General features: G+C 43.3%; 1 protein-coding gene and 1 long non-coding RNA gene across 4 annotated transcripts in view; both read right to left on the bottom strand.

Annotated features, from left to right (window-relative positions):
• Positions 1-20,020, bottom strand: part of LOC121709367 — a 20,916-nt gene extending 896 nt beyond the window's left edge. The window contains exons 1-3 of the long non-coding RNA XR_006031926.1: positions 19,690-20,020; positions 17,525-17,530; positions 10,891-10,900 (exon numbers count right to left, since the gene is read on the bottom strand). This is a non-coding gene — a long non-coding RNA (uncharacterized LOC121709367). The remainder of the gene's footprint in view (positions 1-10,890; positions 10,901-17,524; positions 17,531-19,689) is intronic.
• The window catches only part of slc8a4a (solute carrier family 8 member 4a), a 130,520-nt gene that overhangs the window by 21,620 nt on the left and 86,886 nt on the right, over positions 1-22,014 (bottom strand). The window lies entirely within an intron of this gene.

Raw genomic sequence — 22,014 nt, 5'->3', positions numbered from 1 at the left:
GGGGCGGTTGTGTCTTGGCTGCTCTGACCTGAGCCCCTGAGTGGCTGCAGCAGGACTGATGTGTCTGATGTGTCACGCTGTGTCTGGCAGCCAGAGCTACAGTGATGTGTCAGCTTCAGCTGGAAATGCAAACCAATGTCTGCTATCAAGATCCCACGTCATACAGCTCTTAACAATGACATGTCAGGAACTGCACTGACATCTTTAGCCCATTCCTGACATGTTTGCTACAATACAAATGTAATCCTGTAATGACACCACTAAACTCCAGTATAACACTGTAATGACCAATTGCCAATACCAGTATACTGTCTTAACATGACACCAATGCCAATACCAGTATACTGTCTTTACATGAAACCGATGTCCCCTCAGCCTGGTCCACACCAAACGTCAGTACATGAAGCCACAGATCTCTCCACCACACTGTAATACAGAAGCTCCACATTACTCCAGCTGTTATGACTCCACATTACTCCAGCTGTTATGACTCCACATTACTACAGCTGTTATGGCTCCACATTATTCCAGCTGTTATACAGGAGCTCCACATTACTACAGCTGTTATACAGAAGCTCCACATTACTACAGCTGTTATACAGGAGCTCCACATTACTACAGCTGTTATGACTCCACATTAATCCAGCTGTTATGACTCCACATTACTACAGCTGTTATACAGAAGCTCCACATTACTACAGCTGTTATACAGAAGCTCCACATTACTACAGCTGTTATGACTCCACATTACTACAGCTGTTATGACTCCACATTACTCCAGCTGTTATGACTCCACATTACTCCAGCTGTTATACAGGAGCTCCACATTACTCCAGCTGTTATGACTCCACATTACTACAGCTGTTATACAGAAGCTCCACATTACTACAGCTGTTATACAGGAGCTCCACATTACTACAGCTGTTATGACTCCACATTACTCCAGCTGTTATACAGGAGCTCCACATTACTCCAGCTGTTATGACTCCACATTACTATAGCTGTTATGACTCCACATTATTCCAGCTGTTATACAGGAGCTCCACATTACTCCAGCTGTTATGACTCCACATTACTATAGCTGTTATGACTCCACATTACTACAGCTGTTATACAGGAGCTCCACATTACTCCAGCTGTTATGACTCCACATTACTACAGCTGTTATGACTCCACATTACTCCAGCTGTTATCCAGGAGCTCCACATTACTCCAGCTGTTATGACTCCACATTACTACAGCTGACAAACAAACCAAACAGGTGACTCAAACACATCAGTGTGCAAAGAACTAGAGAGACACACACACACACACACACACCCACATGCATGCTCGCACACACACATGCACACACACACACACACACACACACACACACACACACACACACACACACATACACACACACACACACACACAGTCATCTTTATTGGATGAGTTTGGATGGTGGTGGGTTGTGAACAGAATGAGCTGCAGGGCAATACTGTATCAATTGCATGCAGAAAGCTGACTGATGGGCTGTAAAGGCTAACAGCATGAGGACTGAAGGAAAAGCCAGATATCCACGCGCACACACACACACACACACAAACACGCATGCTCGCACACACACACACACACACACACGCACACACACACACACACGCACGCATGCTCGCATACACACACACACACACATACACACATGCTCGCACACACACACACACACACACACACACATACACATGCTCGCACACACACACACACACACGCATGCTCGCACACACACACACACACACACACGCATGCTCGCACACACACTCACACACACACACACACACACACACTGTCTGGTCTGTAAAGGCTAACAGCATGAGGACTGAAGGAAAAGCCAGATATCCGCGGTGAGACAGCCAAGCGAGCGCTGTATTACAAAACAATAACAACATCAAAAACTATCAAAACAAAAACAACAGGAACTAAATTAAACAGAATTTGCAGATACAAACTTGCTGCGAGCATGACACAGCCTTGTGTGCAGGAATGCTCTCTCTCTCTATCTCTTTCTGTTTGTGTGCAGGAATGCTCTCTCTCTTTCTCTCTATTTTTCTCTCACTATATTTTTCTCTCTCTATCTCTCTTCCACTGTTTCTTACTCTTACATAAAATCACACTCACACACAAACACCCACAAACACACACACACACACACTTGACACAGGCACACATACAGACTCAGATAGAAAGAGACTTGTGCAGTGTTATGAGTGTGCTGACAGCATAATTGCAAAAAGCAAAGAGAAGACACCAAACTCTCCCCATGGGAGTACCAGGTCCCTCGGAGAGATGGGAAAGCCCAGCGAGAGCAGTCTAGGCTGGCGGAGCTGAGAGAGCCCCCCCCCCCACACACACACACAAACACACAGTCAGGCATGTTTACAGAGAGGACAACATGGGTCTCACAAAGAGGATGATGAGAGCGGTGGAGGAGGAGGAGGAGGTGGAGGAGGAGGAGGAGGAGGAGGTGGAGGAGGAGGTGGAGGAGGAGGAGGTGGAGGTGGAGGAGGAGGTGGAGGAGGAGGAGGAGGAGGAGGAGGAGGGGGGGTATACATCAGTCAGGGGAAACAGAAAGAGTAAGGACTCTATCTCTCTTTCTCTCTCTTGCTCTCTCTCTCTCTCACACACATACACACACTCACGCACAAATGCCAAATGAAATTTGGACGGTGGAGGTGAGCATATATACAATCAACTACAAAAACACAGAGACCAACTGACATACAGAATTATGGTGTTGCCATGGCAACAGGTAGTGAGGATGCATGCAGTGATAAAAGTGAATGCCAAAGGCAAGAAAGGCACTGAAGAGAAGGAGAGAGAGAAGGAGAGAGAGAGAGGAGAGAGGGAGGAGAGAGGGAGGAGAGAGAGGAGAGAGGGAGGAGAGAGAGAGGAAAGAAAGGAGGAGAGAGGAGAGAGAAGGAGAGAGAGGAGAGGGGTGAAGAGACAGAGAGAGTCAGAATAACATTCAAGCGATAGTTCAGGGCTCTTCAAACAGCTCTCTTTACCTTGTATCTAACTCATTAATTCTTACAGATTTGTGGCTATTGTTCTGTCAATTTTGTTCAGTCTTTAGTTTTTTTTATTTATTTAGGCTACATGACTTTATTTCAGGCTGTTCATTTTAATCAATGTAATATAATGTTTATTGATGTCATGTAAATTGCTGTATTTGGACTAAAAAGACGTGAGAACAGTGTGAGCACTGATTGAGAAGACGTGAGAACAATGTGAGCACTGATTGAGAAGACATGAGAACAGTGTGAGCACTGACTGAGAAGACGTGAGAACAGTGTGAGCACTGATTGAGAACACATGAGAACAGTCTGAGCACTGACTGAGAAGACGTGAGAACAGTGTGAGCACTGATTGAGAAGACGTGAGAACAGTGTGAGCACTGATTGAGAAGACGTGAGAACAGTGTGAGCACTGACTGGGCAGAAGCGTCTTTGTTCTGATTCATACGCTATTCAGACATCCTGTCTAATCACAGGCTAGATGAAAAGAAGAAAATAAATGATGATAAAATGGCAAAAGATGCCTAAAGCCTCCATAAGTCTCCAGTCTAAAGCCTCCATAAGTCTCCAGTCTAAAGTCTAACGCAGACATCCTCTGCTGTTGAGGGGAGCGTCGTCTCGAGACACTCGATCCTTTTTTAATCACAGAATGGAATGACAGAGTGAGAGAAGAGGTGGATGAATGGAATGACAGAGTGAGAGAAGAGGTGGATGAATGGCGGTGGGAGGAGGATGTGATGCGATGACAGGCGCCTGAAGCCTTGAGTGAGTCGGCTCTGCCCTGCTCCCTCTGCTGGGAGATCTGTTCGTCCCAGCGGCCAGAAGACGCGGCAGCCAGACACAAGCACATTTAAACTCTGGGTACATCTTCACTTGGCCAGCCAGACCCAGCAGGTCTGTGCCCTTGGGCAACCAAAGATTTGATGTTAACTGTCTCAATCCGGTCTGGTGGAACCAGGTTTCTCTAGGGTCTCTCTAGGCTTCCATTTCCACGTGTTTCATTTACAGAAGTGAGCGAGCGCTGTAATACTTTGAATTGTATTTTGAATTGAATTTAATGAATTTAGATTTTTAGCAGAATCGTAGGTCAAATAATTCATACTTAGCCCCTGTCAGTAAGTACAAAGAGGAAACCTGTTGGGTGCATTCCTGTCGTCATGGCAATGCTGGCTACAGGTCTCAACTCCCAGAATCCAATGGAGTACCAGAGCGATGACATAGCGTTGTCAAGGCAGCAATTTCACTGGATCTAAACAAATCAGTCTAACCATAGTATTCACCATAGCGGTTGGCTTCATAATTTAATTTATTTTTCTTACTCTAATTTATTTACGTTTCTAAGACTTAGTATATTTTTTTACACTGTAGGAATCACATACTACAAACATATTTTCATACCAACACGATCAAATTTGTGACTACAGAGTTTTATTTTAGCATGGGTTTCCTCCTTTATTTTTTAAGCAAAAAACGTCGCTCTTAACAGCCACCAGTCTTTGAGAAGACATGAAATATCCACTGGAATTTGTTTCTTTCTATTACATCTGCCAGGGAATCCGTGTTAAATGGCTAAGCTGCTGCCTAGTAGGTAAAACATGTTTAAATGGCTATAGCCTACATTTAAAACAATTTATTAGCTAGAAATGATGCCACATGTCTACATCCAATGCTATTTATGCCACTTTGAAAGTTTGTTTAGATCCAGTGATTCTGCCGCCATGGAAACGGCGTCATACTTCAGGACTCTATTGTGGATCCGAGTTCCCCTAGTCAGGAATCACAGGGGTGGGAGGGGGCAAGCATTTTAGAGAGAGAACACAGAACCCCCCCCCCCCCCCCCCCCCCCAACCAAAGGGATTAACTAATCATCTTTCTTCTTTTATTTTCTTCTTATTCCACCCTACTGAAGGTCTGATCAAGCGTTCAAGCGTCTCTCCCCCCCCCCCCCCCCTCTCCCTCTCAGATTCCAGTCTTTTGCTGTCACCTCAATCTTCTCAGAGTCTGTAGTCTCAGCCTATCACAGCCTCAGCAGCACAGCAAGTCCTGTCCCATGATGCACCTGATCACGTTACACCTGAAAGATTGTCTCTGACAGGCAGGGGCCTCAGGGCGACAACACCTGAGGCGTCACAGGATGCGAGAGATCGCCGTGGAGATCTGGAGGCATCATGCATCATTACGTCTGAGCAATCACAGCAAATCAACCGACATATCTGAAACAGGCCACTGAGGAACAGCACAATACACTCCGTAATTAGGAGAGAGAGAGAGAGAGATGGAGTGAGAGAAAAGTGAGAGAGAAGATATACCGGTACTGTAATAATCATAGAAATAAAATGTTAGCATTAAATAATACTGTCATATTATTGTAATATCCTAATTTGTATAATTATTATAATATAATAGGAGCATATTATCATATTATTGATAGTATGAAAATGGTTTCCTGGTCTGGTATCATCTACGCACTGCACAGATCGGTAACAGTCTTGCTCAAAACACCACCAATGAACATAATTTTGCTCTCAATTAAAAGTTTGAAGTCGTTAACTACCGTTGATAGACCCTAGGTTGTTTTTACTCACGGACACAGGTCTTGTTATCCTCTCTGTACACTTTCAACATTTACAATACTTTGGTTTGTCTGTAGAAAACATCACCACACTACCACAGAAGTGTAATTATATTTTGAGCATTGTTAGTGGTATAAAATAGTGACGTGGCATCCGTGGCCTACTGGTTAGCACTCTGGACTTGTAACCGGAGGGTTGCCGGTTCGAGCCCTGACCAGTGGGCTGCGGCTGAAGTGCCCTTGAGCAAGGCACCTAACCCCTCACTGCTCCCCGAGCGCCGCCGTTGAAGCAGGCAGCTCACTGCGCCGGGATTAGTGTGTGCTTCACCTCACTGTGTGTTCACTGTGTGCTGTTTGTGTTTCACTAATTCACCGACTGGGTTAAATGCAGAGACCAAATTTCCCTCACGGGATCAAAAAAGTATATATACTTATACGTATACTTATACTGCCCGGTTAGCATCACTGTAAGGCCATTCAGTGATAATGCAAATAAACGGTCTTGCTCAAAACGCCACCAAGTTGTTGTTAACTACCGTAAATAGACCCTAACTTGTTTTTACTCCTTTACTCCTCCCTTACACTGTAATCTATATGTACTCCTCCGTTACACTTTAATCTATATGTACTCCTCCGTTACACTGTAATCTATATGTACTCCTCCCTTACACTGTAATCTATATGTACTCCTCCCTTACACTGTAATCTATATGTACTCCTCCCTTACACTGTAATCTATATGTACTCCTCCCTTACACTGTAATCTATATGTACTCCTCCCTTACACTGTAATCTATATGTACTCCTGCCTAATCTATATGTAGCAGATGCCCTCATTTTTTGTTATTGTGATCCAAAAACATGGCAGAGTGGAAGTGAGTAGGACCAAGACAGCGATGACTAGTGCAGGACGTTTACTAATGGCCACACTGTTTTAATTGTTGTAAGTTGCCACTGCGGTTTATGGTGATTCCAGTTTAATTGTTTAGCTAAAGACACAATGAAAAATGCGTGCTCCAAAATCATACACAAGTTAGCTAGCAACAAACGCTAGCACCCAGGGGCGCATAAACCTCCCTCCCCGACACCATACACACTCTAGCTAGCAACAAACGCTAGCACCCAGGGGTGCATAAACCTCTCTCCCCAACACCATACACACTCTAACTAGCAACAAACGCTAGCACTCAGGGGTGCATAAACCTCTCTCCCCAATACCATAAAGACTCGGGCTAGCAACAAACGCTAGCATTCAGGGATGCATAAACCTCTCTCACAGACACCTTCAGACATGCTAGCAAGCCACCGTTGCAAATTAGAGGCCGGTGCAGAACTGTCTACACAACTCATAACATAGATGAAGAATACTGTACATAAGGAAAACAGAGGGATTGAGAATGAGGAAGAGAAGAAACAAAGATGGATAGATAGAAAGAAGAAAGAGAAAAGACGTTTCTTGTCAGTGTGTTGATATTAACACATAGCAACAGTGACACTGAACAGTGTTTCCTCACTCCAACAGCCTCAGGGCAGAGAGAGAGAGAGAGAGGAGAGGGAGAGGAGAGGGAGAGAGATGGAAAGAGGGGGGGGGTGCTGAGAGAGATTTCACACTACAGCCAGTCTCTACAGACAAGAAGAAGAACGAACGAATGAGGTATGAACAGAAAGAAGAATGGAAAGAGAGAGAGAAAGAGAGAGAGAGAGAGAGAGAGAGAGAGAGTGAGAGAGAGAGAGAGAGAGAAAGAGAAAGAGAGGGAGAGGCAATGTCATGAGAAGGTTTTCACATGACAGGTAGTCTCTACAGACAAAAAGAAGAGTTGGAGAGGGATAGACAAAAGAGAGGGATGGTATGAGACCAAGAGAGAGAGAGAGAGAGAGACAAATAGAGCGAGAGAAATAATGCCTTGAGAGAGAGAGAGAGCAAGCAAGAGAGAGAGAGAGAGAGAGAAATAATGCCTTGAGAGAGAGAGAGAGCAAGCAAGAGAGAGAGAGAGAGAGAGAGAGAGAGAAATAATGCCTTGAGAGAGAGAGAAATCGAGAGAGAGAGAAATAATGCCTTGAGAGAGAGAGAGAGAGCAAGGAAGAGAGAGAGAGAGAGCGAGAGAAATAATGCCTTGAGAGAGCTTTCACACCACAGTCTCTGCAGACAAAAAGGAAGTGAGTTGAAGACGGAGAGAAAAGGAGGGAATAAGAGTGAGAGAGAGAGAGGAATACTGTACTGTGCTGAGAGAGGTATTTAACACTTCTGGAAGTTTCTACAGACCAGAGGAAGAGAACGAATGAGTGATGGGGGGATAGAGAGAGAGAAGGAAGGAGAGAGAGAAGGAAGGAACGAGTGAGAAGCACTGCATTGACAGTTATTTCACAAAACAGCTAGTCTCTACAGACGAGTCTTCCCTCACAAAAAGAACAGAAGAGGAAGAGGAAGGCAGCCACTGCTCATCTCCTCATCTCCTAATCGCTGGTGCCCTGAGACAGGGTGGGGTTCATACTTAGTGGAAAATTACATTGAATTATTTAATTTATTTAATTTATTTATTTCGGATTTTATTATTTTCATAATTGTTCATGGTAAAAACATATGTAATCAGCAGCTAGTCATGCCTGGGCCCGAACATGTTTCTCACACCAATCATTATGAAGCGTGTTGGTTTGGCATGAGGGAGCCAATCATTATGAAGCGTGTTGGTTTGGCATGAGGGAGCCAATGAGGGAGTAAGAGTGCACCGCTGTCTCAAACCCATCTGTTGCAAAAGGCACATTTTATATCTCTGTTCCTCTACACATGCCTTCTCCTGCTCTGTTCCTCTACACATGCCTTCTCCTGCTCTGTTCCTCTACACATTCCTTCTCCTGCTCTGTTCCTCTACACATGCCTTCTCCTGCTCTGTTCCTCTACACATTCCTTCTCCTGCTCTGTTCCTCTACACATGCCTTCTCCTGCTCGGTTCCTTCTCCTGCTCTGTTCCTCTACACATGCCTTCTCCTGCTCTGTTCCTCTACACATTCCTTCTCCTGCTCTGTTCCTCTACACATGCCTTCTCCTGCTCGGTTCCTTCTCCTGCTCTGTTCCTCTACACATGCCTTCTCCTGCTCTGTTCCTCTACACATTCCTTCTCCTGCTCTGTTCCTCTACACATGCCTTGTCCTGCTCGGTTCCTTCTCCTGCTCTGTTCCTCTACACATGCCTTCTCCTGCTCTGTTCCTCTACACATTCCTTCTCCTGCTCTGTTCCTCTACACATGCCTTCTCCTGCTCTGTGCCTTCTCCTGCTCTGTTCCTCTACACATGCCTTCTCCTGCTCTGTTCCTCTACACATGCCTTCTCCTGCTCTGTTCCTCTACACATGCCTTCTCCTGCTCTGTGCCTTCTCCTGCTCTGTTCCTCTACACATTCCTTCTCCTGCTCTGTTCCTCTACACATGCCTTCTCCTGCTCGGTTCCTTCTCCTGCTCTGTTCCTGTACACATGCCTTCTCCTGCTCTGTGCCTTCTCCTGCTCTGTTCCTCTACACATTCCTTCTCCTGCTCTGTTCCTCTACACATGCCTTCTCCTGCTCTGTTCCTCTACACATTCCTTCTCCTGCTCTGTTCCTCTACACATGCCTTCTCCTGCTCGGTTCCTTCTCCTGCTCTGTTCCTCTACACATGCCTTCTCCTGCTCTGTTCCTCTACACATTCCTTCTCCTGCTCTGTTCCTCTACACATGCCTTCTCCTGCTCGGTTCCTTCTCCTGCTCTGTTCCTCTACACATGCCTTCTCCTGCTCTGTTCCTTCTCCTGCTCTGTTCCTCTACACATGCCTTCTCTTGCTCTCTTCTCCTGCTCTGTTCCTTCTCCTGCTCTGTTCCTTCTCCTGCTCTCTTCTCCTGCTCTCTTCTCCTGCTCTGTTCCTTCTCCTGCTCTCTTCTCCTGCTCTGTTCCTTCTCCTGCTCTGTTCCTTCTCCTGCTCTGTTCCTTCTCCTGCTCGGTTCCTTCTCCTGCTCGGTTCCTTCTCCTGCTCTCTTCTCCTGCTCGGTTCCTTCTCCTGCTCTCTTCTCCTGCTCGGTTCCTTCTCCTGCTCGGTTCCTTCTCCTTCTCCTGCTCTCTTCTCCTGCTCTCTTCTCCCGCTCTCTTCTCCTGCTCTCTTCTCCTGCTCGGTTCCTTCTCCTGCTCGGTTCCTTCTCCTGCTCGGTTCCTTCTCCTGCTCTGTTCCTCTACACATGCCTTCTCCTGCTCTGTTCCTCTACACATTCCTTCTCCTGCTCTGTTCCTCTACACATGCCTTCTCCTGCTCGGTTCCTTCTCCTGCTCTGTTCCTCTACACATGCCTTCTCCTGCTCTGTTCCTCTACACATTCCTTCTCCTGCTCTGTTCCTCTACACATGCCTTCTCCTGCTCTGTTCCTTCTCCTGCTCTGTTCCTCTACACATGCCTTCTCCCGCTCTCTTCTCCTGCTCTCTTCTCCTGCTCTGTTCCTCTACACATGCCTTCTCCTGCTCTGTTCCTCTACACATGCCTTCTCCTGCTCTGTTCCTCTACACATGCCTTCTCCTGCTCTGTTCCTCTACACATGCCTTCTCCTGCTCTGTTCCTCTACACATGCCTTCTCCTGCTTCTCCTGCTCTGTTCCTCTACACATGCCTTCTCCTGCTCTGTTCCTCTACACATGCCTTCTCCTGCTCTGTTCCTCTACACATGCCTTCTCCCGCTCTGTTCCTCTACACATGCCTTCTCCTGCTCTGTTCCTCTACACATGCCTTCTCCTGCTCTCTTCCTCTACACATGCCTTCTCCTGCTTCTCCTGCTCTGTTCCTCTACACATGCCTTCTCCTGCTCTGTTCCTCTACACATGCCTTCTCCTGCTCTGTTCCTCTACACATGCCTTCTCCCGCTCTGTTCCTCTACACATGCCTTCTCCTGCTCGGTTCCTTCTCCTGCTCTGTTCCTCTACACATGCCTTCTCCTGCTCTGTTCCTTCTCCTGCTCTGTTCCTCTACACATGCCTTCTCCCGCTCTGTTCCTTCTCCTGCTCTGTTCCTTCTCCTGCTCTCTTCTCCTGCTCTCTTCTCCTGCTCTCTTCTCCCGCTCTCTTCTCCTGCTCTCTTCTCCCGCTCTCTTCTCCTGCTCTCTTCCTCTCTCACTTATTTTCATTTCTCTCCCTCCACCACTCTTTCTCTCTCTCTCTCTCTCTTTTTCAACCTCCACATTCTGTATTACACTGTCAGCCTTCAGGTAACCTCTGTCACTTTCATTCCACTCTTTCTACACACACACACACACACACACACACTTGGCTCTGTCTCCTGCCATCACATATACACACATACACATTTCTCACAACTCGTCCATCTTCACAGAAGAACAGTTAGCAGGCGTGAATTCATCCTTGAATCCCTCTGAATGATATGTGACCATAAACACTTACAAACCCTGACAAATGTGTGTGTGTGTGTGTGTGTTTGTCAGCGTACACCTCCTCTATGTTTTTCTTCAGACACACACACACACACACACACACATCAGCATCTTTTACCCTCAGCGGGTGTTTCTGAGTCTAGTTCAGTGCACTTCAAGCAGGGAAAATTCACCTTTACACCGGAACCATTGCGAACCATGAATTTCCACACCACCGCGTATGTGGGCATCTATGCAGCGAGATATGTCAGAAAACGCTTCTTTTGTTAGAAAACGCTTCTTTTGTTAGAAAATGCTTCTTTCGTTAGAAAACGCTTCTTTTGTCAGAAAACACTTCTTTTGTTAGAAAATGCTTCTTTTTTCACATTCACAGACGCCTTTGTCACATAACCTTGTTAGACAGACCTTCTATGTGAAGGTGAAGTCTCATCATGTTATCAGAGAGATAGTATACTTAACTTCACCCCATACAGTGCAGTCAACACAACCTAGAGCTAAACACGCTATAGACTGTGGAGATGGTGCTGGACTTTAGGAGCTAAACACGCTATAGACTGTGGAGATGGTGCTGGACTTTAAGAGCTAAACACTCTAAAGAGTGTGGAGATTTGGTGCCCCCTGCCCTCCCTCCAGGACTTGTACACTAGTAGGACCAGGAAGCAGGCAGAGAACATCTCCAAAGTCCCCACACACCCTGCACACACACCCTGCACACACATCCTGCACACACACCATGCACACACACTCTTTAACCTCCTCCCCTCTGGCAGGCGCTACAGATCCCTGCGCACAAAAACAACCAGACACAAGAACAGCTTCTTTCCCTCAGCCATCACTGTACTGAACTGCAGTTAAGTAGGCCCACTTTGGCCATTCACCCACTTATCCCTCACATTACATACCCATCATCCCCATATGCACCTAGCACACATTACATACCCATCATCCCCATATGCATCTAGCACACATTACATACCCATCATCCCCATATGCATCTAGCACACATTACATACCCATCATCCCCATATGCACCTAGCACACATTACATACCCATCATCCCCATATGCATCTAGCACACATTACATACCCATCATCCCCATATGCACCTAGCACACATTACATACCCATCATCCCCATATGCACCTAGCACACATTACATTACATACATTTGCACTATTACTTCTTCACTTTATATCCACTACACTCCATGTGTACTTGTCTTGATACCATGCCTTATTTGTATGTTGTATTTTGTATATTGTGTTAATACATTGATATGTGTCTACATGTATATTGTTGTCTATATTGTACAGCATGTGTATTATTATTGTCTACTGAATGTTTTACTACTACATGTCTATGTGTTAATACTACATGTCTATGTGTTAATACTACATGCCTATGTGTTAATACTACATGTCTATGTGTTAATACTACATGTCTATTTGTACTACTACATGTCTATGTGTTAATGCTACATGTCTATTTGTACTACTACATGTCTATGTGTTAATACTACATGTCTATGTGTTAATACTACATGTCTACTGTATGTGTTAATACTACATGTCTATTGGTACTACTACATGTCTATTTGTTGAATGTACAGAGAGTTTAACATCTGCCGAAGTCAAATTCCTTGTATATGTAAGTATACTTGGCCAATAAAAACTGATTCTAATTCTGAATTTATAACTCTCTACTGCAATAACCATAATACATTTTATATACAATATACAACCATTTATACACCAGTATTACAGTTTTTCTCAGTCGCTTTGGTGCTTTTCTCACATCACTATTAACATTTGCACAGCAGTTAGTGCATTTCTCAAAATAATTAGTGCAAATTGCAAAACCTAGTGGATAACCTGCAAAAGCATGTCACTTGCTCAAAATGGATAGTCCATTCCTCAAAAGCAAGTATTTATGTCAATGAAACTGTCAGTGTCATCAAAATAAGAAGTCTTGACACCATTGTTTATGAACAAGATAGTCAAATGGCTTTGTCATGTTTTCATTATGACAGTTTATTCTCTCAGTGTTTTCCCATGCAAAAAAAGGTCAGAACTCGGACACTACCTGAACATGCTCAAGACAGCACTATACAGTACTTGTACAGCCATTTGAAAACTACAGTAAAGTTAGAAATTGCTGTAGTTAGGAGAGTAAGTGAGTACAAGACACTGAATATACGTTTCACATTTTTACTGTGCTCTTTGCAATTATACCGCATTGGGACAGAATTTGATAACTAGTTCACCAATTTTGTATGTAATGACTCAAGCAATGAAATGAAGACTATTAGTTTTATTGGGAACGACTATTCAGCACTCATAAGTATAGTTCATTTTGACTGACATGACAAAGCAACTGATACATGTTCAAAAGCATTTGCAATTTGTTCAGAGGAAGGAGAAATTGCTACTATGATGTGCACAAATGACTAAATGTTGTGGAGGTTAAACTAATAGCTATGAGAATGTTCATTCTGATCTGAGAAAAGCACCAAAGCAACTGAGAAAAACTGTAAGACAAAGCACTGCTAAATAAGACATGTAAACCAACAAAGCATACATCCAGATGCAAACACACCCTTGGCTTTACACCTGCTTTATGCTATGAAGGGGATCTAACTGAGCGCCGAGCCACAAAGTATGAAGGAACTTTCCAGAAGAGGCCAGTGTGGGAGCAGAGTCAGCCCTTGAAAAAAAGAGGCCAGAGTGCAAGGGTTGGACACACAGGAAGACATCTTTAAAAGAGGACAGAGTGTAAGGGTTGGAGACACAGGAAGACATCTTTAAAAGAGGACAGAGTGTAAGGGTTGGAGACACAGGAAGACATCTTTAAAAGAGAAAGAAAAAGCAGTAAAATATCCCCATTTGTCCTCGTCAGCATTTGCTCTTGATCAATAATACTACAGTGTTGCCTACGGGGGGTAAGGGGGGCAATAATACTACAGTGTTGTCCCTTCATGGCCGACTGCAAGACAATGGCGCAGGGAGCAGAGCTGTGGACACGACTCATAATTACAGACACGACTCATAATTACAGATAGGCAAAAGTAAGGCAAAGATTTAGATATAAAGATAGTTGGAGAGTGTGTGTGACAGATGGAGAAATAAAGAGAGATGGACAGAGAGATAGGGAGGGAGAGAGAGAGAGAGAGAGAGAGAGAGAGAGAGTAGTGGAGTACCCAGGTGAGCCCCGAGCTATGTTATGCTATGTTATGCTATGTTGTTATGTTATGTTATGTTATGTTATGCTATGCTATGCTACACTATGTTATGTTATGTTATGCTATGCTATGCTACACTATGTTATGTTATGTTATGTTATGTTATGCTATGCTATGCTATGTTATGCTTTGCTATGTTATGCTATGTTATGCTATGCTATGTTATGTTATGTTATGCTATGTTATGTTATGCTATGTTGGGATGAGAAATTTAATTAATTTCCACCCAGCGCTGGTTTGCAGCTCTGCATTCCCACACCTCTCTGGTTTATTATACTATACAATACTATCTAGCGACGTTTTTAACAGGCTACGCTATAGAGGCTTAGACAACTATGACCCATGTTTTGGTTTCGTAAATTAATTTGCCCTACTTCTTGACTGCAATGTAGTCAATTGACTGCTTGACATGTCAACTACATGTACGTTAGCAACAAACATGGTTGAAACTATGTAAGTACGACAAAACTGTTTCCCAAACGATAGTTTGAACTATGGTGGTGGAACTTACATAGTCCAATGCATCATTACACTACGTTAGTGTTTCCCAAAACCATAGTAGCAACGAACGTTCGCAACCACTATCGTAAAGTTGTGTAGTTACAACTACACCTCTTGACCTGTGGTAGAATGCTGGTAGAAGCATAGTTCCAGGGATCTTCATGTTAAAGATGTCACTGACGCTAGTTACTTGTTTGCAAATTAATAATTATAAATATATTTAGGTTTCTAATTGATATTTACACTTCTAACCACCATACATCCATATTTTAATTTTTAAAATGTAAAATGTAATTTTTTTATACAGTAAAGCATGGAGTGGCCATGCTCCACATCCTCAACTATAAAGCATGGAGTGGACACTGCACACCAAATCGGCTCAGGTATCAGGAAAATTAGATATATAGAGCATTTGGATCTGAGGGAGAGAGGAGAAGGAGGGAAAGAGAGAAAAAGAGAGGGAGTAAGAGAGAGAGAGAGGAAGAGAGAGAGGGGGAGAGAGACAAAGAGAGAGAAGGAGAGAAGGAGAAAGAGGGAAAGATAAAAAGAGGGAGAGAGAGATAGAGGAAAAGAAAGAGGGAGAGAGGGAGGGAAAGAGAGGGAGAGAGATTATTACTCCAATCTATAAAAGAGAGAGAGATTATTAATCCAATCTATAAAAGTGGTGACAAATTGGACCCAAATAACTACAGAGGTATCTGTGTGAGCAGTAATCTGGGGAAGGTATTTAATTGTATTTTGAATGACAGGATTCAAACCTTCCTTAATGAACACAATACCCTTAGTAAAAATCAAATTGGATTTTTTAAAAATTTCCGCACAACAGATCACATTTACACCCTGCACACCCTAATCAATAAACATGTAAAAGACAAAAAAAAAAATGGAAAGATATTTGCTTGCTTTGTAGACTTCAAAAAAGCATTCGACTCGATTTGGCATGACGGATTATACTACCAACTTTTGCAAAATGGTGTAGGGGGTAAAACTTTCGATTTAATTAAATCAATGTACTCAAATTGTAAATGCAGTATAAAAATTGGACAAAAACGAACAGATTTTTTCACACAAAATAGAGGAGTGAGGCAGGGCTGCAGTCTGAGTCCAAAATTATTCAATATTTACATCAACGAATTAGCGGTGCAGTTGGAACAGTCTACAGCCCCTGGACTCAGACTCCAAGAAACGGAGGTCAAATTGCTGCTTTTTGTCGATGACTTGGTTCTTCTATCGCCCTCACAACAGGGACTGCAACAGCTCCTAGATCTGCTGGAGCAGTACTGTCAGTCATGGGCGCTGACAGTAAATCCAACGAAGACCAAAGTTATGATCAGTGTTGGGCAAGTTACTGAAAATTAGTAATTAGTTACAGTTACTAGTTACTTCTTTCAAAAGTAATTCAATTACGTTACCAATTACTGTATATCAAAAGTAATTAGTTACTAGACAAAGTAACTTTTGAGTTACTTTTAAGTCTGCTTTTAAAATGTCAATATGAACAGTACTGAACAGTCACACACACAATAAACCTAATTTTTGGACCTATTTATTGTAGTTTCAACAGGCCTTCAAATCAATAGCCTTGTGCATGAGTTCTCAAACTTTTTCCGAGCACAAAACATTCTACAACGCATGAAGGCCTCCCTGACGTTGTTTTGCGCCACCCTCACCATCTAGGTGGTTTGATAGATATGTACAGTACACTGCCTACTGCTTGCCTACTACTTGCCTTCTGCAATATAGTAATAAGTTATTATTATCATTATTATTGCAATCCTTCTGTAGGCTACATGGAATTCGTTCAATGGGATGTAATGTGAAACAATGTTAAATGGCCTATTTTCAAAGCAGTTATTGTCTGCTCACACACACATAACCTTAGGTTATCCTCATCCTGCTTTGAACACAGTTGTATTATATAGCATTTTAAGCACCACCAGTTTGGGAAAAGCCTGCGCTGCACAAGTGCTGACCTACCGAAATAAGTTCTAATGCATCCGAGAGTTTGGGATTGTCGCGCACTATGCAGAAGGTTACTCTTCAGCTGATAAGGTGTTCCAGAGAGAAGTTGCATGTTCCGTCGCAGACAAATGAATCCATAACACCATGGATGTCAATTCAGATGTAAACACAGCCTACTGTGCAAATAACTCAAGTCGCTGTTACGTACGGTAGGCTATTTGGAGGTTTCTTTATCTGGTAAGTGAAATCTGCATTTTCCTCTCGAGTTAAACGTGTGCTTGCTTGTGCCAAGGCTATATATAGGCTACCGTAGCCTATTGGTGTTGTGGCGTGGCTATGTTGTAAGAATGAGAAATTGATATAACGAGGCTTTTGCGCAATAGGCGAAAAAGAGTGGAGATAAACAACAATGCGCTTTTACTGTAGTGGAGCTTACGAGATGGAAACGAAAGGGAAAAGGCTTTTAAGATGCCCATTTAAATTGTAGCCTAGTGCACTCTTGTGTGTTTTAGCATAAATCCGAAATAAGGAGGAATGTGAGGAGGCTCCTTTTAACTGTAAAGAATGCATCTGCAATCTAAACATAAAACACAATCGCTGGAAACACAGCTAAAGTCGGGAGACAAAGCAGCAAATGTGCATCTTGTCTGCAGTCATTCATTCAAGATCAACAGAGTAACGCAAGTAACAAACTCTTTGAAATTTCAGTAATTGTAATTGCGTTACTGTATTTACAAAAATACTTCGTTACATGCTCGTTACCACTAAAAGTAGTGGAATTACAGTAACGCGTTACTTTGTAACACATTACTCCCAACACTGGTTATGATCTTCCAAAAAAAGCCCAGGTGTCAGGAACACAGAGACAGGCTCAGCCTAGGAAGCACCGTCCTAGAGCACACAATGCAGTACCCTTACCTTGGTCTAGTAATTACTGCATCAGGAAGTTTCAGCATGGCAGTGAATGCACTAAAAGAAAAAGCCTGAAGGGCATTCTACGCAATAAAGAGAAAATTTCACAAAATAAACATCCCAATTACAATCTGGTGCAAAATATTTGACAGCATAATCCTGCCTATTGCGCTATATGGAAGCGAGGTTTGGGGTCCACTCAGCATGCACGACTACACAAAGTGGGATAAGCATCCAATTGAAGCCCTACATGCAGAGTTCTGCCGATCAATGCTAAAAGTTCAATCAAAAACACCCAACAATGCATGTAGGGCAGAATTAGGTCGTTTTCCATTGGCATTACCTATTCAGAAAAGATCCTTAAAATTCTGGATGCACCTGAACAGCAGTCCTAAGAACTCACTCCATTTTGAGGCATTGAAAACCCAGGAGATGAAGTGTCCTCTGAGCCAGCTGGTACTGAAGTTAACTAACTCAATAACAACAATTAATAAAAATCAAGCTCAGTCCAGCGCTGCTTCCCAAACATCAATTAGAGTCAACAAAATAATGAATCAAGCAAAAGAAGAATATTTAGAGCATTGGACAAACCAAACTACCAACCAAAGTAGAATGAATTCCTATCTGATCCTAAAAAGAGAATATGAATTGGCAGAGTATCTCAGCTCTGTCAGAGATACGAAGCAGAGGCATATCCTGACCAAGTACAGGCTGTGTGACCACAACCTAGCAATAGTAACAGGCAGACACAGAAAAACCTGGCTGCCAAGAGAACAAAGGATATGTGGTCACTGTCAGGCAGAGAAGGTTGTGACAGAGGAGCACTTTCTTCTTCACTGCGAAAAATATGACATGTTAAGACAGACCTTTTTCATAAACTTACAGCAAACCATACCAAATTTTATAGACATTGAAGACAATGATAAAATGGCCATACTTCTTGGTGAAGGGCCCTCTGCTGCCCTGGCAGCACAATATGTCTTAAAATGTCACAACCTGAGGGACATGACTTAAGTAAACCTAATGTCAAACTGACACATATGCACACAAGCATATGTTCTCACATGTGCACACACACACACACACACACACACACACACACACACACATACACACACACAGACGCACTCTCTCTCTCTCTCACACACACACACACACACACACACACCCCTACCTATCATTCTAGTATTATTTATACTACTGTCTATTTTGTGCTCACATGTTTCTACATTGTATGCTGTATCTCTGTCTTCTTTTCCTTGTGATACTACTGTGTTATTTGTAACACTAGCTTTGGCAACACTGTACCAAACAGTCATGCTAATAAAGCCCCTTTGAATTTGAATTTTGAGTTTGAGAGAGAGAGAGAGAGAGAGAGAAGGGCAAGAGTGGAAGCATGTATAGGTGGTAAAGATGAGGAGGAAGATTATGGTGATTGGCTGTTTAATATGTGCAGCGGTTGGTTATACAGTAACTCAGACGCATGTGAAGCATTTTCAATCTCTCTCACACACACGCAAGCACACACACACACACACACACACACACACACACGCACAAACATGGACGCACACACACACATGGATGCACACACACACACACACGAACACACACACACACACACACCCGCACGCACACACACACAACGCACACACACACACATGAACACACACACACACACCCGTACGCACGCACACACCACGCACACACACACACACACACCATGCTGAAATACAGAACATCCTTCAGAGCTAGAAAATTCTGGAATTTCCTCTCACTATCTCTTTTCTGTTTTCTTTCTCTCCTCCTTTCTCCCCTCTCTCTCCCTCTGTTCCCACTCTCTTCCTCTGTTCCCACTCACTTCCTCTGTTCTCTCGCTCTCTCCCCCTCCAATAGCTGCCGAGTCGAGCATCAGAGCTCTGGCCGCAGTTGTTTGAGGAAGCCATGAAACCTCATTAAAACACACTTTAGACGTCCTGCTCTTTTCTGTGTGAAACTTCCCTTTGGTCCACAGCTACACCCTCCACCTTCTGCTCAACACACACACACACACACACTCGGGCTGGGCGATATAAACGGTATAAGCGGTATGCGATAAAAATTTGGCCAACGATAGAGATTTTTGTTATACCGGCATATTGCGATAGATCATTATGTCATCAAATTGCAACACGCTTGGCCTGCTGGGACCGGCAACAACCACGAGGAGGCCACAGGTGTGGAAAAATGGCTGTGAGCGGTGAAGGTATGGAGGAGGAGGAGCTCGTAAAAAAGACTGGTGCAACGTCCATAATATGGACATGGTTTGGATTTAAAGTGTCGGATAGTGAGCAGAAAACCATAATCTGCAAAATATGCCGGTCAACAGTGACAGCAAAGAGAGGTAACACAAGCAATCTGGTCAGTCCTCGAGTGGGAGAAAAGTTACACACCAGGTTTCAATCGCCCAGGCATTTTTAAAAGGTACACCCTATGATAAAAAAAGCCAGTGGTGGATAGACATTATGAATTCTATAGAAACTTTCTTGTGCAAAGACATGGTGCCTTTTCAAACCGTGGAGAGAAGCGTTTTTTAGGCATGGTCAATACGCTGGATCCAAGGTACGTGGTGCCAAGCCGCAATTATTTTAGTGAGGTAGAAATTCCCAAACTACACGCCGAGGTCTGCATTCAAGTGGAAAAGCAGCTCTGTGACATACAACAGTATGCGAACACCACGGACTTATGGTCGAGTCGCACTATGGAATCTTACATTAGCCTCACAATCCACTTCATCGACGATGAGTGGAAGTTGTGCAGCAAATGCCTGCAAACAGCGTATTTCCCTGAAGACCACACAGGGGAATTTATTTCCCAGGGATTAAGGGAAGCGCTCGAATCATGGGGACTGGACGAAGAGAAGATGGTATGCATCACCACCGACAACGGCGCCAATGTTGTTAAAGCAGTGGAACTGAATGAATGGACACGACTTCAGTGCTTCGGCCACAGGCTTCATCTCGCTATTGGTAGGTTTAGCCGATATTGTTATTTTGTTACCGTTTTTATTTATTTATTTATTTAGCTTAATAAAGCAAACTTAAGTAAAGTAAGTTAAAGTTTTAATATCTTGTTAGTTTAATATTGCATAGATAGCCCAACTATTTTGCTGGCTATATGTGTGTGTCAAAAAGTATAAATTGGATATTGTTGTAACTAGTAGGCCTATTAGACAATCCTAGTATGTAGCTCCCTATCTTTCTGTACTGTGGAAATGTCAAGTGTTTTGTTATTGGAGCTGGACTAATAATATTTTACAATTTTGTCAACAGAGGCAAGTGTGAAAGACCCCCGGATTGAGAACACAGAACTGACTAAGCATATGAAGAGGACCATTCTCCAGTATTTAAATGAAAAGTACTCGGACCCTGCCACTCTTGGAAAATTAGCCTGGTGCAACTTCCACCACTCTAATGGATCAGCCTCTCCGTCCACATCCAGTGCTTGCAGGTAACTAAGTAGCTCTGTCAGGGAGTGCTGCTGGGCCTGGAATGGATGCCTTTTTGAAAAAGCTGCCAAGACTGCGCTTAAAGGAGAATTCCGGTGTGATATTGACCTAAAGTGTATTGAAACATGATACCGAGTGTGAACGTATGTCTCATAGCCCATCTCGGCTTGTCCCCTGCACTCCAAAATCTGGCGCTAGTTAGTGGCAAGCCTGGCTCGTAAATACTTGTGCATTCCAGCAACCAGTGCCCCATCAGAAAGGGCATTTAGTACTGGTGGCAATATTGTTACGTGCCACCGGTCTGCACTAAAGGCCGAGAATGTGGACAGGCTTGTGTTCTTAGCTAAAAATCTGCCGTAAACTGGTGTAAAACTAATGCTCAGTGTTTTCTTTTGTCACTGACGCACACAGTACACAAAGCTTGTTTGTTGTTTATCTTAAGTTATTTTCACAGGCTTGCATTCAGTCTACATGTACCTCAAGTCTCTAAAGCTAATTGTTGATTTGCACTCCATTTGAAGTCATTTTCAAATTTTGTGTTTATATCTTTGGGCAAAAGATACCTCTTGTACTTGAAGTTTTTTTTTATTATTATTTAAATGTTTGCATGCTATGTTGTGTTATTTATATAAGAAAAGTAAGGGAAAAGAGTATTTTGCACTGGAATGATGTTTCACTTTAAAATTGACATTGCCTTGTTTTAAATGTGTACTGTTTGGAAGTTAAAGTTTTATAATGTTCTCTATAATTGCAGTTTTGCACAATAAATTGTAAATAAGTAACAATCTTGACTATTTTATGCAAGAACCTGCTAGACCTATATTGAAATTCACACACCAAATTATACCGCAATATATACCGTTTACCGTCTGTGTCCCAAATTATACCGCAATAT

Source organism: Alosa sapidissima, chromosome 5 (genome assembly GCF_018492685.1).
Source record: "Alosa sapidissima isolate fAloSap1 chromosome 5, fAloSap1.pri, whole genome shotgun sequence".
Taxonomy (NCBI): Eukaryota; Metazoa; Chordata; class Actinopteri; order Clupeiformes; family Clupeidae; genus Alosa; species Alosa sapidissima.
This window is presented reverse-complemented; position numbering and strand designations above follow the sequence as displayed.